The 18,513-nt window shown below is 40.6% G+C and overlaps 1 long non-coding RNA gene across 1 annotated transcript; it reads right to left on the bottom strand.

Annotated features, from left to right (window-relative positions):
• Positions 1 to 889: 889 nt before the first annotated feature.
• Positions 890 to 17,087, bottom strand: Gm42403. Its single transcript, XR_882278.2, has 3 exons — positions 16,908 to 17,087; positions 2,546 to 2,656; positions 890 to 2,250 (listed from the first exon to the last, which is right to left on the bottom strand). It is a non-coding gene; the product is annotated as a predicted gene, 42403 (long non-coding RNA).
• Positions 17,088 to 18,513: the final 1,426 nt, after the last annotated feature.

Genomic DNA, 18,513 nt, shown 5'->3' with positions numbered 1-18,513 from the left:
TGGCAAGGGCGCAAAGTCCTTGACCCTGGCATCTAAGATTTGTGAATCTTAGGTGGAGCCCTTGTTGATCCTAGTTGTTATCAATGAATTCTATCCCAGGTGGTTCCCTTTAGACCTCTTGTGTTTGCATTACTCTGTTTTATGTAAGATTCTGGTCACCTCATTTGTAACTTACGAATATGTCACCCAACTTCCTTATTGTCTTCTGCATAAAAAGTCTGATGCTTGATTTGAAAAATACATTCAGATTTCACACAACCTCTCCTGTGTGTGTCTGTTTGTGAATTCATCCTACGCTTTGCCCACCCACAACTAGAGACCTGTTCCAAGCAGACAAAGGGGCCCAGAGTGTCTGTGGCAATTATGGAAAATAAATATAAATGCATTTCCTTGGTGAATTTAACGAAGAATGATCTAAGATTTGAATTTATTATTTCTCTCCCTCCAATATCTTCCACTGTTTCTCTCTGTTGCATGAATCTGTGTCTTTACCAGCTTGAATAACTGAATCAATTTCTCTCTCTCTCTCTCTCTCTCTCTCTCGCTCGCTCGCTCGCTTGCTCCCTCTCGCTCTCTTTCTCTCCGTCTCTCTCCCTCTCTCCCTCTCTCTCCCTCTCCCCTCTCTCTCTTTCTCTGTCTCTACCCCCATTGAGCCACACAAAAAGCACCATATGGGGAAAAATTAGTGATACCTAAAGAAATGTTTCATAGTGTTTTTCAAGTGAATAAATAACTGACTTCAACTGATCTGGATAAAAAACATTACAAATACCATTTTATGCACTATTTATATATTTTATTCAATATTTGTGGTGGGTATTCATTTTTAAAAAACAGCTTTGATCCTATTTACCATTTTCCAAATGTGATCATTGTAACACTTACATAGATACACATTCATTACACTCTGGGTCAGAAGCATTGAAAAACATATTTTAAAATAACAGCTATGCCTTACATCAGATTATAATGATTGGTTACTTAAAACTCAAGGCAAGTAAGGTTGGTTGTTCCATTAGTCCCTTAAAGAGAGGTTATACAAAGGAAATGCATACAGTTGGCATTGTTCTACGTCTGAAGTGACCTCAGAGTATATTATTAACTCTGGTTTTGAGATTAAGCAAAAAGGCCAGTCATAGTAAAAGAAATTTCTCCTGAGAAATTTTTATTAAAAATTCATTACCATTGGTGTAGACTTGAGGTAAAGGTAGCTTGGCCTTCACAGAGTGATTTTGACCTGAAGGAGAATTTTCTCATAGATGCCCCAAATATTTCCGTGTGGTTTTCCTGCATGGATTTGGGAAATGGGTTATTTGGGTCTCAGAAGTATGGGAATGTAAGTTCCCTCAGACTAAGGAGTCTTTAGGAGAACCAAGAACCAGGTTGACCTGTGGCAGCTTGGACAAGTGCTGGCTCCTGAGGCAGGCAGTGCTCCAGAGGAGTTAAAGTCATAGGAGATGCATATACATCGACATCATGTGACAGCAATATTTGCCAAGTGAACCCGTTGCTCTCTTCTCAGTAGAATGCATCTGCCATTGAGGGATGTGATGAAATTTCCTGGGATAGCTTCCTGGCCTCTTTGCACACAGTAGTAATATGCAGCAATGCTTTGGATCCTTAGGTCTTCTCTGGGCTAAGCTGCTTACTCAAAACTATTTTGAAGAAGTCACACCTAATGCTGGATATCCTTGGATCATCCCATGGTGTTTGGGGCACACAGACCTACTACATAAATAGCTCTTTATTTTTCCTTCCTCACTTTTCTCTCCTTCATTCTTGTCTCTTACACTCTATCTCCACATGTGTACCTAGCCCCAGACATGAGTATGTGACTGTTTACAGAGGACATAGAAAGTCTTAAAGTGACTTAGGGACTTTGGAAAAACAGAAGACAGTGAAGTATTTTGAGTGATACTTAGTGATTAGAGTAGGGTGTGATGGAGCTGTGGGCTGGGGAGAAGAGAGAGATTGTCACAGATCTCGAGATTCCTTATTATGATTGCATGGCTATGTGCAGGAGATGGTTCAGATGGGGGCCCAAACCCAGGGCGTGGCAGGCATGAAGGCAGGTGGTATGGAATGCTTCTCCTTTTGCTATGTCCTCATCCACACATAAGATTCCTGGGCTTCCTGACTTCTCAACAATTGTTGTGAATGTACGCTGCTGCCCTCTGGTGGTAGGTGGGTTGGAAGACATGCTGCGGCATCAACCTGGACCCTGATGACTGGGTGCCTGAAGACTCAGACCTTAGTTAATGGAAAAAAGAATCAAAGGTATTGGCAAATATTCTTATCTCCTGGCTCCAGCTTGAAAATGTGAATAGAGCTGCCTGTGCTTTGCCCTGAATCCACCCCAGAGCTATATTCTGGTAGATTGAAGCTGTCTACTCTCCCAGGGGCCCAGCTGAGGTTGTTGGAATTCACCCTTTTGGCATTTGTTCATCTTCCCTTATAACCTAATCTCTCAGCTACAACCAACTCTCTCATCTACCAGCACAGGGTTCTCCTGGGAAGACTGGGGGACAAGCATCTTTAAACTTACAGCATTCTTGTGGTCTGAATTCCAAATGTTTGCGCACTCATGACAAGCTTGGCAGCTGTACAGCAGGTACTTTATTGTTAATGACGTAGTCATAAGCCAGGTATCTCGGCCCTGAGAACAAAAAATTATTAATCTGAGTCAAGCTCTCAGATAGGAAAATGGAAACACCATTACCATATAGATGGACTTTGCTATGATTTTTACTACTCTGTCCACTGCATGTATGTATGAACGATAAAGGCGGCATCTTACCACTACAAGACAGGATATTAAAAACAAAGAGAATTTATTGAACTTTCTAGAAGCTATTTGACTTTTCCTATGAACTGTGGTCCTCCACTGCCAGGTTGCTGACCTGGCTCCCCAACAAACACCCCTAACATCTATTTATATTATATTCTGATGACATAACCCAACCTGGTGCCGCCTGAGACTCCATTGTAAAGAAAAAATATACAGCTCACATCCACAGGTTGATGGAGGACATCAGAGGCAAAGATCATTCTCACACAAACAACTGGCAAGATTGTTGGTAATTGATCTTCACCAGGCATCTGGGGTCCATGCAACTTTCTGAGTTACTCAGATTAAAGTACATTTCACTTAAACTGGACATCCTGGTTCAAGATTATGCCAGGTTTGTATTCAAATTAATCTAAAACAGGGAGCCCTTACCTAGGAAGGGTTCGAAATATGAAATAAACACCTCAGCAACTTTAGGGAAACTGACTTCAGCAAGCTTCAGCCTGCCAGGGGATGGAAAACTTTACTTGCTAGGTTTGCAGGTACCTTTTTGTTGAGGCCGGCCAACAGCTCACATGTATGGGTTCAGCAATGCCTCTACAAGAATTATGCCAATTGTCACAACACAATTTGTGACTCTTAGGCTATATTGGGAGCTAGAGGTCATCCTCCTCATCTTTATTGTCTCTATGGCCTGATGAATCAGACCAAAAGCCATAATATGTACTGGAATGCTTTTAGAATGAAAATTAGTAGCTGCCATCTGCACACTCTTGGGGGCAGGGATGCACACCTGGTACAGTCAGGCTGAAGGGTGTTGATTGACCTGCTTGAAAAACAAAATCCAGACAGTGAAAGGCAACAGTACACAGTTTCTTTGTGGAAGCACAGGTACTTTATTCAGTTGCAAATTAGCAACAATCAAGATCAGGCTCTGGCCTCCAGGTGTGTGGGAGCTGGCTTTTAGAATTAGTAAAAAGGCCAGAGATTCTCTGGAAGTGGAGGCTGTGCTCTGAATCAACTTTGCTAGATAATCAAGATTTTTAGCTATCTTCAATAGGAATCTCTAATATTGGACTTATTACTAGACCAGTCCAAGACTGTGTTAGAATAACTGGTCACCTTTAAGAAAAGAGAAAAATCATTATGACTATTATATGACTAATATTTCTAGTCAGAATATACAGTCTCTGATGTTCATTTTGCCATAAAGTTTTAAAAGCTTGAAGCAAGAGAGCTTCACTAGTCCAAACTGGAAAAATGGAAAGCAAGGATGGGTCGAAAACATGTACCCAATTTAGCTTCCTTGTCACTTCAGTCAGGGCACTGAGCCAACTCACCTGCCAGCTTGTCAAACGAATTAGCCATCATGCTTCTGCAGTGTTCCATGGAGAGAACCTATGTTTTTCCTTTCCCTAATAAGGTAGCTGTTTAGGATCAAACCATATGCCAATAAGTAGATCCTTTTAAGATACTATAAAGCATTAAGTTCTTTGACATCCAAATTTCAAAATTCTAAAATAAAAGTATGATTTAAATAATGTGCACAGAAATACACTAAATAATATGCACAGGGATATAATTTCCCCCTTCTTTGTCTTTTAAGAAGTTAAAGTTTTTTTTGTTTGTTTGTTTTTTTTTTTTGTTTTTTTGTTTTTTTTTTTTTTTGTTTTGTTTTGTTTTGTTTTTATCGTAAACTTTTTTTTAATTAGGTATTTTCCTCGTTTACATTTACAATGTTATCCCAAAAGTCACCCATACCCACCCCACCCCCCATTGCCCTACCCACCCACTCCCCCTTTTTGGCCCTGGTGTTCCTCTGTACTGGGGCATATAAAGTTTGCAAGTCCAAAGGGCCTCTATTTCCAGTGATGGCCAACTAGACCATCTTTTGATACATATGCAGCTAGAGTCAAGAGCTCCGGGGTACTCGTTAGTTCATATTGTTGTTCCACATATAGGTTTGCAGTTCCCTTTAGTTCCTTGGGTACTTTCTCTAGCTCCTCCATTGGGGGCCGTGTGACCCATCCAATAGCTGACTGTGATCATCCACTTCTGTGTTTGCTAGGCCCTGGCATAGTCTCACAAGAGACAGCTATATCTGGGTCCTTACAGCAAAATCTTGCTAGTGTATGCAATGGTGTCAGCGTTTGGAGGCTGATTATGGGATGGATCCCTGGATATGGCAATCACTAGATGGTCCATCCTTTCGTCACAGCTCCAAATTTTGTCTCTGTAACTCCTTCCATGGGTGTTTTGTTCCCATTTCTAGGAATGGGCAAAGTGTCCACACTTTGGTCTTCATTCTTAAAGTTAAAGTTTTAAAGTTCCACAATATCTTGTCCTTTAGAATTAATAACTTGTTGACAAAACATCTCAAATACTTGACTGTTATAGTCAGTATTCACGTAACATGGGCAGTGATTAATAGCACTTTGAATTGTTTCTCTTAAAGAGTGAGTGGTTGATGTCCAGGACTCCACAGAAAGTTGTCTGCACAGACCAGAGTGTGGACCTCAGAAGCTAACAGCTTCTGGGACAGGCGAGAGCCACAGAGCTTCTGAGGCAGCGCCGTTTTCGGGCTCCAGACATCTGGCCATCTTCCCGGCCAGATGACAGGGGTCTGCCCAGCCTGGGAGGCTAGGATTTTGACTCAGGAGCGGCGGGAGCCACCTTGGTTCCCGGACTCAGCAGAAAGCAGCCTGCACAGGTGAGAGTGTGGACTACAGAAGCTAACAGCTTCTGGGACAGGCAAGAGTGACAGAGCTTTTGAGGCAGCGCCATATTCGGGCTTCAGACATCCGGCCACCTTCCCGGCCAGAGGTCAGGTGTCTGCCCGGACGGAGAGGCCCTAGCCTCAGGATCCGCGGGAGCCATTTTGGTTCCGGGACTTCACAGAAAGTAGTCTGCACAGATGAGAGTGTGGACTACTGAAATTAACAGCTTCTGGGACAGGTGAAAGCAACACAGCTTCTGGAAAAGGTTCTATTTTGGCCCTTCATCTTCGGCCAGGAGAAGGTCCAAACACCAGATAAGTGTGCACCTTCCCTGTAAGAGGTGAGCTTGCCTGCAGACAGCGCTCTGACCACTGAAACTCAGAGGAGAGATCTAGTCTCCCAGGTCTGCTGATAGAGGGTAACAGAATCACCAGAGGAACAATCTCTAAACAGAGACAACTATAACAACTAACTCCAGGTATTACCAGATGGCGAAAGGTAAAAGTAAGAATCTTACTAACAGAAACCAAGACCACTCACCATCATCAGAACCCAGCACTCCCACTTTGCCAAGTCCAGGGCAACCCAACACACCCGAAAAGCTAGACCCGGATTTAAAAGCATATCTCATGATGATGGTAGAGGACATCGAGAAAGACTTTAATAACTCACTTAAAGAAATACAGGAGGGGCCACCTTCCTGGTGAGAGCACAGGGGTCCGCCCGGCCCGAGAAGTTTCTTCCATAGGCCCTGGCGGCCGGAGCCTCCTTGGCTCCGGGACTCCGCGGAGGGCAGGCTGCACGGGTGAGGGTGTGGAATACAGAGGCCAGCCGTTTCTGGGACAGGCGAGAGCCAGAGAGCTTCTGAGGTGGTACCATCTACAGCTCCAGACAACCGGCCACCTTCCTAGTGAGAGCACAGGGGTCCGCCCGGCCTGAGAGTTTTCTGCCACAGGCCCCCGCGGCGGGAGCCTCCTTGGCTCCGGGACTCCGCGGAGGGCAGGCTGCACTGGTAAGGGTGTGGAATACAGAGGCCAGCCATTTCTGGAACAGGCAAGAGCCAGAGAGCTTCTGAGGTGGCACAAACTTCGGCTCCAGACAATCGGCCACCTTCCTGGCCAAAGCAACAGAGCTCCTGGGAAAAATCCTGTTTTGGGCCTTCATCTTCAGCCAGGAGAAGGTCCAAACACCAGATAACTGTGCACCTTCCCTGAAAGAGGAGAGCTTGCCTGCAGAGACTGCTCTGACCACTGAAACTCAGAGGAGAGAGCTAGTCACCCACGTCTGCTGATAGAGGGTAACAAAATCAACAGAGTAATAATCTCTAAAAAAAGACAACTATAACAACTAAATCCAGAGATTGCCAGATGGCGAAAGGAAAAAGTAAGAATCCTACTAACAGAAACTAGGACCACTCACCATCATCAGAACCCAGAACGCCCACTTTGCCCAGTCCAGAGGATCCTAACACAACTGAAAAGGTAGACCTGGATTTAAAAACATATCTCATGATGATGGTAGAGGACATAAAGAAGGAATTTAATAATTCACTTAAAGAAATACAGGAGAACACTCCTAAAGAGTTACAAGTCCTTAAAGAAAAACAGGAAAACACAACCAAACAGGTAGAAGTCTTTATAGAAAATCAGGAAAACACTTCCAAACTGATGATGGAAATGAACAAAACCATATTAGACCTAAAAAGGGAAGTAGACACAATGAAGAAAACCCAAAGTGAGGCAACACTGGAGATAGAAACCCTAGGAAAGAAATCTGGAACCATAGATGCCAGCATCAGCAACAGAATACAAGAGATGGAAGAGAGAATCTCAGGTGCAGAAGATTCCATAGAGAACATCGGCACAACAATCAAAGAAAATGGAAAATGCAAAAAGATCCTAACTCAAAACATCCAGGAAATCCAGGACACAATGAGAAGACCAAACCTATGCATAATAGGAGTGGATGAGAATGAAGAATTTCAACTCAAAGAACCAGCAAACATCTTCAACAAAATTATTGAAGAAAACTTCCCAAATCTAAAGAAAGAGATGCCCATGAACATACAAGAAGCCTACAGAACTCCAAATAGACTGGACCAGAAAAGAAATTCCTCCTGACACATAATAATCAGAACATCAAATGCACTAAATAAAGATAGAATACTAAAAGCAGTAAGGGAAAAAGGTCAAGTAACATATAAAGGCAAGCCTATCAGAATTACACCAGATTTTTTATCAGAGGCTATGAAAGCCAGAAGAGCTTGTAAAGATGTTATACAGACACTAAGAGAACACAAATTCCAGCCCAGGCTACTATACCCAGCCAAACTCTTAATTATCATAGATGGAGAAACCAAAGTATTCCACGACAAAAATAAATTCACCCATTATCTCTCCACGAATCCAGCCCTTCAAAGGATAATATCAGAAAAAAAGAAAAAAACCAATACAAGGACGGGAACCACGCCCTAAAAAAACCAAGAAAATAATCCATCAACAAAACTAAAAGAAGACAGCCACAAGAACAGAATGCCAACTTTAACAACAAAAATAACAGGAAGCAACAATTACTTTTCCTTAATATCAATAGTCTCAACACCCCAATAAAAAGACATAGACTAACAAACTGGCTACACAAACATGACCCAACATTTTGCTGCTTACAGGAAACTCATCTCAGAGAAAAAGATAGACACTACCTCAGAATTAAAGGCTGGAAAACAATTTCCAAGCAAATGGTATGAAGAAACAAGCTGGAGTAGGCATCCTAATATCTGATAAGATTGACTTCCAACCCAAAGTCATCAAAAAAGACAAGGAGGGGCACTTCATACACATCAAAGGTAAAATCCTCCAAGAAGAACTCTCAATTATGAATATCTATGCTCCAAATACAAGGGCAGCTACATTCATTAAAGAAACTTTAGTAAAGCTCAAAGCACACATTGCACCTCACACAATAATAGTGGGAGACTTCAACACACCACTTTCACCAATGGACAGATCATGGAAACAAAAACTAAACAGGGACACAGTGAAACTAACAGAAGTGATGAAACAAATGGACTTAACAGATATCTACAGAACATTTTATCCTAAAACAAAAGGATATACCTTCTTCTCAGCACCTCATGGTACCTTCTCTAAAATTGACCACATAATTGGTCACAAAACAAACCTCAACATATACAAAAATATTGAAATTGTCCCATGCGTCCTATCAGACCACCATGGTCTAAGGCTGATCTTCAATAACAAAATAAATAATAGAAAGCCAACATTCACATGGAAACTGAACAACACTCTTCTCAATGATACCTTGGTCAAGGAAGGAATAAAGAAAGAAATTAAGGACTTTTTGGAGTTTAATGTAAATGAAGCCAAAACATACCCAAACTTATGGGACACAATGAAAGCATTCCTAAGAGGAAATCTCATAGCTCCGAGTGTTTCCAAAAAGAAACTGGAGAGAGCACACATTAACAGCTTGACAACACATCTAAAAGCTCTAGAACAAAATGAAGCAAATTCACCCAAGAGGAGTACATGACAGGAAATAATCAAACTCAGGGGCGAAATCAACAAAGTGGAAACAAGAAGAACTATTCAAAGAATCAACCAAATGTGGAGCTGGTTCTTTGAGAAAATCAACAAGATAGACAAACCCTTAGCCAGACTCACTAGAGGGCACAGAGAAAGCATTCAAATTAACAAAATCAGAAATGAAAAGTGAGACACAACAACAGATCCTGAAGAAATCCAAAACTCCATCAGATCCTTCTACAAAAGGCTATACTCAACAAAACTGGAGAACCTGGATGAAATGGAGAAGTTTCTAGATAGACACTAGGCACCAAAGTTGAATCAAGATCCGGTTAAATGATCTAAACAGCCCTATATACCCCAAAGAAATAGAAGCAGTCATTAATAGTCTCTGAACCAAAAAAAAAAAAAAAAAAAAAAAAAAAAAAAAAAAAAAAAAACCCAGGACCAGATGGGTTTAATGCAGAGTTCTATCAGACCTTCAAAGAAGATCTAATTCCAGTTCTTCACAAACTATTCCACAAAATAGAAACAGAAGGTACTCTACCCAACTCATTCTATGAAGCCACAATTATTCTGATACCTAAACAGCAAAGAGACACAACAAAGATAGAGAACCTCAGACCAATTTCCCTTATGAATATTAATGCAAAATACTCAATTAAGTTTTTGGTAACTGAATCCAAGAACACATCCAAACAATCATCCATCCTGACCAAGTAGGTTTCATCCCAGGGATGCAGGATTGGTTCAATATACGGAAATCCATCAAGGTAATCCATTATATAAACAAACTCAAAGACAAAAACCACATGATGATCTCCTTAGATGCTGAGAAAGCATTTGACAAAATCCAACACCCATTCATGATAAAATTGTTGGAAAGATCAGGAATTCAATGCCAATACCTAAACATGATAAAAGCAATCTACAGCAAACCAGTAATCAACATCAAAGTTAATGGTGAGAAGCTGGAAGCAATTCCACTGAAATCAGGGACTAGACAAGGCTGACCACTCTCTCCCTACCTATTCAACATTGTACTTGAAGTCCTAGCCAGAGCAATTAGACAACAAAGAGAGATCACGGGGATAAAAATTGGAAAAGAAGAAGTCAAAATATCACTTTTTGCAGATGATATGATAGTATATATAAGTGACCCTAAAAATTTTACCAGAGAACTCCTAAGCCTGATAAACAGCTTCAGTAAAGTAGCTGGATATAAAATTAACTCAAACAAGACAATGGCATTTCTGTACACAAAGGATAGACAGGCTGATAAAGAAATTAGGGAAACAATACCCTTCTCAATAGTCACAAATAATATAAAATACCTTGGTGTGACTCTAACTAAGGAAGTGAAAGATCTATATGATAAGAACTTCATGTCTCTGAAGAAAGAAATTAAAGAAGATCTCAGAAGATAGAAAGATCTCCCATGTTCATGGATTGGCAGGATCAATATAGTAAAAATGGCTTTCTTGCCAAAAGCAATCTACAGATTCAATGCAATCCCCATCAAAATTCCAACTTAATTCTTCAACGAATTAGAAAGGGCAATCGGCAGATTCATCTGGAATAACAAAAAACCTAGGATAGCAAAAACTCTTCTCAAGGATAAAAGAACCTGTGTTGGAATCACCATGCCCGACCTAAAGCTGTACTACAGAGCAACTGTGATAAAAACTGCATGGTACTGGTATAGTGACAGACAAGTAGAGCAATGGAACAGAATTGAAGACCCAGAGATGAACCCACACACCTATGGTCACATGATCTTTGACAAGAGAGCTAAAACCATCCAGTGGATAAAAGACAGCATTTTCAACAAATGGTGCTGGCACAACTGGCTGTTATCATGTAGAAGAATGCGAACTGATCAATTCCTATCTCCTTGCACTAAGGACAAATCTAAGTGGATTAAGGAACTCCACATAAATCCAGAGACACTGAAACTTATAGAGGAGAATGTAGGGAAAAGCCTCAAAAATATGGGTACAGCGGAAAAATTCCTGAATAGAACAACAATGGCTTGTGCTGTAAGAGTGAGAATCGATAAATGGTACCTCATAAAATTGCAGAGCTTCTGCAAGGCAAAAGACACCGTCAATAAGACAAAAAGTCCACCAACAGATTGGGAAAGGATCTTTACCTATCCCAAATCAGATAGGGGATTAATATCTAATATATTTATGAATTCAAGAAGTTAGACTCCATAAAATCAAATAACCCCATTAAAAATGGGGCTCAGAACTGAAAAAAGAATTCTCACCTGAGAAATACAAATGGCAGAGAAGCACCTGAAAAAAAAATGTTCATCATCCTTAATCAACAGGGAAATGCAAATCAAAACAACCCTGAGATTCCACATCACACCAATCAGAATGGCTAAGATGAAAAATTCAGGTTACATCAGATGCTGGCGAGGATGTGGAGAAAGAGGAACACTCCTCCATTGTTGGTGGGATTGCAAGCTTGTATAACCACTCTGGAAATGTGATTCCTCAGACAATTGGACATAGTACTACCGTAGGATCCTGCAATACCTCTCCTGGGCATATATCCAGAAGATGTCCCAACTGGTAAGAAGGACACATGCTCCACTATGTTCATAGCAGCCTTATTTATAATAGCCAGAAGCTGGAAAGAACCCAGATGACCCTCAACAGAGGAATGAATACAGAAAATGTTGTACATTTACACAATGGAGTACTACTCAGCTATTAAAATGAATGAATTTATGAAATTCCTAGGCAAATGGTTGGACCTGGAGGGCATCATCCTGAGTGAGGTAACCAATCACAAAGGAACTCACAGAACATGTACTCACTGATAAGTGGATATTAGCCCAGAAACTCAGGATACCCAAGATATAAGATACAATTTTCTAAACGCATGAATCGCAAGAAGAACAAAGACCAAAGCGTGGACACTTTGCCCCGTCTTAGAATTGGGAACAAAACACCCATGGAAGGAGTTACAGAGACAAAATTAGGGGCTGTGATGAAAGGATGGACCACCTTGTGATTGCCATATCCAGGGATCCATCCCATAATCAGCTTCCAAATGCTGACACCATTGCATACACTAGCAAGATTTTGCCTAAAGGACCCAGATATAGCTGTCTCTTGTGAGACAATGCCATGGCCTAGCAAACACAGAAGTTGATGCTCACAGTCAGCTATTGGATGGATCACAGGGCCTCCAATGGAGGAGCTAGAGAAAGTACCCAAGGAGCTAAAGGGAACTGCAACCCTATATGTGGAACAACAATATGAACTAACCAGTACCCCGGAGCTCTTGTCCCTAGCTGCCTATGTATCAAAAGATGGCCTAGTTGGCCATTACTGGAAAGAGAGGCCCATTGGACTTGCAAACTTTATATGCCCAGTACAGCGGAACGCCAGGGCCAAAAAGGGGGAGTTGGTGGGTAGAGCAGTGGGGGGGGGGGTGGGTATGGGGGAATTTTGGGATAGCATTGGGAAATGAAAATGAGGAAAATACCTAATTAAAAAAAAGAATGAAGTAGAAATAAAAAAATGAGTGGTTGTAACTAGAAGGCTTGAAAAGTTATTAATAGTTACATGTGCATAATTTATTTATTAACTTAGGAATAAGAGCATTTATTTGCAGCAATTTATTAAGTCTAATTCCTCAAGAATTCACACCCTTATGTGGAAACAAGTAGTAACTGAGGACACTGAGGAAAGAATTTTATAGGCACAATTTTCAAGAATACTAAAATATTATATTAAACCATAATTGTTTTGAATATATAAAGAATATGTAGGACCTATAGACTGCCTGAGATATAAATCCAACATGGCATTGCTTTAAGTTATCTAGGCAATCGAGAAAAATTTATTAAATGTCTAAAACCAGCCTTCTTAAAAGGACAGCATTTTTTCTATGAGTTGTATATGCATAAGCAATTGCAAATTTGAGATTAATAGCATCTGAAGGACGAAAAATCTTAAGCAATTGTGAGCTCTGACATAATATTTACTATTAATATACAAATGAAGGTTTGATTGTTCAGCATTTTAAAACACCATCTACAGCACACAACGTAATTATCTGTGCTGAAACAGTGGGAAGAATAAGCATGTGATCTAATTTACATCTACTTACTTCCCATACAGGGGTTGTTTTTAAACACAATAATTGGGATGTATGCATGCATGGATTTATAGAAGCTACAGAAGCATGCATAAAAACAATTCTTAACTTATCTTTGGGATATTGATTGTCAATCTTATTTAAAATGATGGTATGCAATAGATTAATATTTTGTAATAACTAAATTAATTGCTGTTTTGAACACAGAACAGACACTTAGTCAGGTTTTTAAGACACAAATTTTGTTATAGGTTTTCTAAAATACACAAGTATATCTTACAATCCTTTATTAGTACCAAAGTAGTTTTAATAGGATGTAGAAACTGTGTTTTGAGGTGAACGACACCTCGGCCTTGCACACCCTTGGCCTTCCTCTCAGGCAGAAGAGGCTGAAGGCAGCCCAATCTGTTGTAGGCCAGAAAGCCCACCCTGAGTCTTAGTGCAAAAATTATGGCTACCCAGGTCGGGACAGGTGGAGGCTTATGGGGCAATGGCAAGGGCAGCCCTCTCTTGAGTTCCTTACAAAGCCTCCCACTTTCTGGAGACCTCCCGAACCACTACAGCTCAGGGAAAGCTGTGTGCCCCAAGGTCCCGCCCCACAGCAGCCAGCAGCTAGCTGGCTCCACGTGGGCCAACAATTGGCTGGGAGGATGAGAAAATGACTTTACAATAATGTTTTCTCTTGCCAAAGAATTGTTGTTGGCACAGCTAATATTTGATTAACATTGATTATTATTAATAACAATTGAGACTGCAAGCTTATACAACCACTCTGGAAATCAGTCTGGCGGTTTCTCAGAAAATTGGACATGGTACTACTGAAGGATCCCGCAATACCTCTACTGGGCATATATCCAGAAGATGTACCAACTAGTAAGAAAGAAACATGTTCCACTATGTTCATAGCAGCCTTATTTATAATAGCCAGAAGCTGGAAAGAACCCAGATGCCCCTCAACAGAGGAATGGATACAAATAATGTGGTACATTTACACAATGGAGTGCTACTCAGCTGTTAAAAAGAATGAATTTATGAAATTCCTTGGCAAATGGTTGGACCTGGAGGGCATTATCCCGAGTGAGGCAACCCAATCACAAAAGAACTCAAGTGATATGTACTTCTGATAAGTGGATATTCGCCCAGAAACTTAGAATACCCAAGATATAAGTTACAATTTGCAAAACTCATGAAACTCAAGGAGAAGGAAGACCAAAGTGTGGACACTTTGCCCCTTCTTAGAGTTGGGAACAAAATACCCATGGAAGGAGTTACATAGACAAAGTTTGGATCTGAGAGAAAAGGATGGACCATCTAGAGACTCCCATATCCAGGGATCCATCCCATAATCAGCCTCCAAAGGCTGACACCATTGCATACACTAGCAAGATTTTGCTGAAAGGACCCTGATATAGCTATCGCTTTTGAGACTATGCCGGAGTCTTGCAAACACATAAGTGGATGCTCACAGTCAGCTATTGGATGGATCACAGCGCCCCCAATGGAGGAGCTAGAGAAAATACCCAAGGATCTAAAGGGATCTGCAACCCTATAGGTGGAACAACATTATATATATAGGTGAACTAACCAGTACCCCGAAGCGCTTGACTCTAGATGCATATATATAAAAAGATGGCCTAGTCGGCCATCACTGGAAGGAGAGGCCCATTGGACTTGCAAATTTTATATGCCTCAGTACAGGGGAATGCCAGGGCCAAAAAGTGGGAGTGGGTGGGTAGGGGAGTGGGGGGGAGGGTATGGGGAACTTTTGGGATAGCATTAGAAATATAAATGAGGACAATACCTAATAAAAATAATTAATAACAATTATAAAAGCTTTCTTTATTTTCTGCAAAGCCTTCTGTAGTAAACTAAAACCCTAAGTAATAAAAAGATATCGCCTCTGAATCTTTTCAGGAGCAACAGCTACTCCCCAAAACTTAAAAGCTCCTTGTGTGAGAGCAAGGATTTAAAGTAAACTTCCCTTGAGAGGCATTAGCTAATAAAATATTTCTACTTAGAAAACAATGTACACTGGAAGATTCAAACTCTTGGCTTGTTGTATAGAAGCAGAAATGATAAAAATTTCGTACATAATGTAGATCAATATTTATCCATATCTAGAGGCAAAATATTCCAGTTATTTTAAACTTACTTGAAGCAAAACCTTTACAATCATTAAGATGCAAAGGAGAGAGAGAAAAAAGAAACACACTTTTATATCTATAATAACTATATAAAATGTAGGCAAGCCAGATTATAATGCCTTTATAAATTTTACAGTCTGATTGATCCTTTATAAACTATGGATTTGAACTTTATTAAAACAGCATCTGGCTAGATCTGCAAAGATGCTCTTTTAGCTAAAGGGAATTTCCCCTGGAGGCAAATCTCCAGAGCTTCCCTAGGCACTGTTTGCAAGACAAAGGAAAGTCACACAAACCAAGCAAAAGCTGCTCTGAGCTTAGTTCCTCTTGCCATGAGGATGATATTAGAATTACTAAGTTTCTTTTGCAACATTAGATTATATCTATAACTTTGGGAAAGCAAAACCCAATTTCAAAACAATTTATCACTTTAAGAATCAACATTAAAACTTCACTACTACATTGCAAAATTTGGCTGCCAATTTATATCTATGAATGCATGACAATGTAAGCTTTAACGCTTCATAAAAGAGACATTGCTTTAAATTTTATCTTAATCTTACTTTCTAGGATAACAATCACATTAAATATTATCTCAGTTAAAAGTATCTTAGGAGGCCCAGTTTTTTGGCCTGCTCCACCACATGATTGAAAAGATTCCTGAGTTGCCAAATTAAGGCTAAACTTCTGTTACCAATATAACAATTATTTAATCTTAACCAATAATTTATGAGCTGATTGTGAAGACACACTGAGCATATTACTAGTTAAAAAGAAGAAGAAGAAGAAGAAGAAGAAGAAGAAGAAGAAGAAGAAGAAGAAGAAGAAGAAGAAGCTATACCAGCACTTTTCTAAATTTTCACATAGCTCTAAACACATGCACAAAACACACAAAGCAGAAACCAACAGCTCCAGACATGTGGAACCCCTACTTGTCCTCAATGAGCAGGCAAAAGAATTAGAAGGGTAAGCTTCCTTTTCATAAACAAAACTTGGTCCATCTTGACCAATCTCTGGAGACCACCAGGTGACTCTTGCTCTCCCACTTCCCAGGGTGTCCCCTGGTGAGGTGACAGTCTTCCTAGCACATCTGCTGACCACAGCCTGAAGGGACAGCTGCAAATATCAAGCGCACATTTCATAAAATCCCATTGTCTATAAACACCAGAGAAAACAAACTCAGGCAGATCTAAACTCAGACTGCACCATGTTTCAGAGGCACGAAACAAAACACAGACAACAAACCAATACAACAAGCACATGTTCAATTCCGGAAACATAAGACAGACACTTAGAATGAAGACACCAGCTGGCACACACACAAGAGGGGGATTCCCCAATTTTCTCTCTGTCCCTGGGAGAGTTTCAAAATCCACTTTCTTTCTGCCTAATGCAGTTTCCAACTGCGGCCATCTGCCTGATTATTTAATCCCTTTTATTAAAACCTAATATTTCTCTCTCCTAAAAAAAACAGCTTCTAGAAGCTGCAGCCAAAGGCCTGCCTGTTGAGTTCCTAGTTCCCGGTAGCTCACTGCTAAACCTAAGTGAATCCAGCGTGCTGGTATAGCACTGATCCATCTTATCCCATACCAACCTTCTGTGGTACAAATTTTAATTCTTTTCTTCTTGCATGGAGCTACAAATCAGCAGTGTTTCTTCCAAATGTCCTCTGCCTTTCTCAGGTCCTGCATTGGTTCGCCAAATTGTTGAGGCTGGCCAGTGGCTCACATGTCCGGGTTCGAGCCTGGAAGGCATCTTGGAATCTGGAAGAAAAGAGGGAATCTAGGCTATGAGAGAAAGGATGGAACCAAGACAATAGTCTGATCAAGGTTCAATTTTAATATAGGGGAACACGTGCTTATAAAGAGGGGGGCCCACTCCCACTGAATCATCCTTGGAGTCCAGCTGCATGTGTCCACATGTAGGCAATGGAACAGCTAGGCAGCAGGTAGCAGCAGCAGCAGTGGTTGAATAATAGGGTGGCAGGCTCCACTCCAGGTGATCTCCTAGTGACAAGTCAAGCCTGCTCAGCCTGTTTTCAGGCTGTGGGGGGGGAGGTTACACCTTTTCCAGGTGGGTTGAAGCATTCATCTGGACTAAACCTGCTCAGATAGTAGCTTAAAAGTTCCTCCAGGAACTGGTCTCCTGATTATCTTCTAGCAATGGCGTCTGACAGTGACCCAGCATTCATAGCCATAACTTAACAATTAACAAAAGATTTGCACACATATTGAAAACATTATTATGCATATAATCCTCAGAATTTGGGCAGGTTAAAATAAAAGAGGACATTAAGAGAAACTTTAGCAAAGCTCTCATTAGAGTCCAGCAAATGTTAAATAGACCTTCCTTTGCTTTGGGCTTCTGTACCCCATATAGATAATAAATTAGTCCCTATGAATTTACATTTGAAAGATTTCCCCCACTGCTTCCCAAGCTCAGAGGCCAGCAGTTGATAGATCTCTCTAATGTTCATTATCAAGCTACTACAAGATCTCTAGTTCCCCATAAAGAGTATTTATCAGGATATTTGAGAGATTCAGTCTACATCTAAAGCCATCACCAGTTTCTGCTTGTTCAAATCTGGAGATAAAGTATGGGTCAAACAGGTAGCCATAGGGGCACTGAAAACAGCTGGAACCTGCTTGGAAGGGATGCTACATGGTGATTTTCTCCACATCTATGATTATGAAGGTAACTGCTGACACTACGTCGTGGATCCACCCTTTCCAGATCAAGAAATTTGAAGCCATGGATGTTCCTGCCAAATGGAATATATCTTGGAGTATGGATCCATTTCATCAGTCCCAAGATTCTTCCACTCCCTGGTCTTCTATTCTTATGATTTGCCCTATTGGTATGAGGATAGGGTAATCATCCAAACCCATGGCTCTCAGGACTGGACTTGGAAACTAAGGAAGACAAATACAGGGAAGGTATTAGCTAGCATGACTACAGACCAGAAACCCATATTTATCTTGACTTTTGTCATTGATATCTACTTTATATGTCTAGTTGCACGAGAAAAAGGAATGATGTTGGAATTTATTTTTTGAGATTGGAATACAGAGTTTACAGTTCTATGCAAGCCCTGTAGCTGCCCCCAGAAACAGAGAATCCATTTCAAAAATTCGGGTTGTAAAATAGAGGCTTCCTAAAAAAACACAGATGAATATATAGGAAGTCCCTTCCCCCAAAAA

Source organism: Mus musculus, chromosome X (genome assembly GCF_000001635.26).
Source record: "Mus musculus strain C57BL/6J chromosome X, GRCm38.p6 C57BL/6J".
In the NCBI taxonomy this organism is placed as follows: Eukaryota; Metazoa; Chordata; class Mammalia; order Rodentia; family Muridae; genus Mus; species Mus musculus.
Note: the sequence above shows the minus strand (reverse complement) of the source record. Positions and strands in the feature narration are given on the sequence as shown.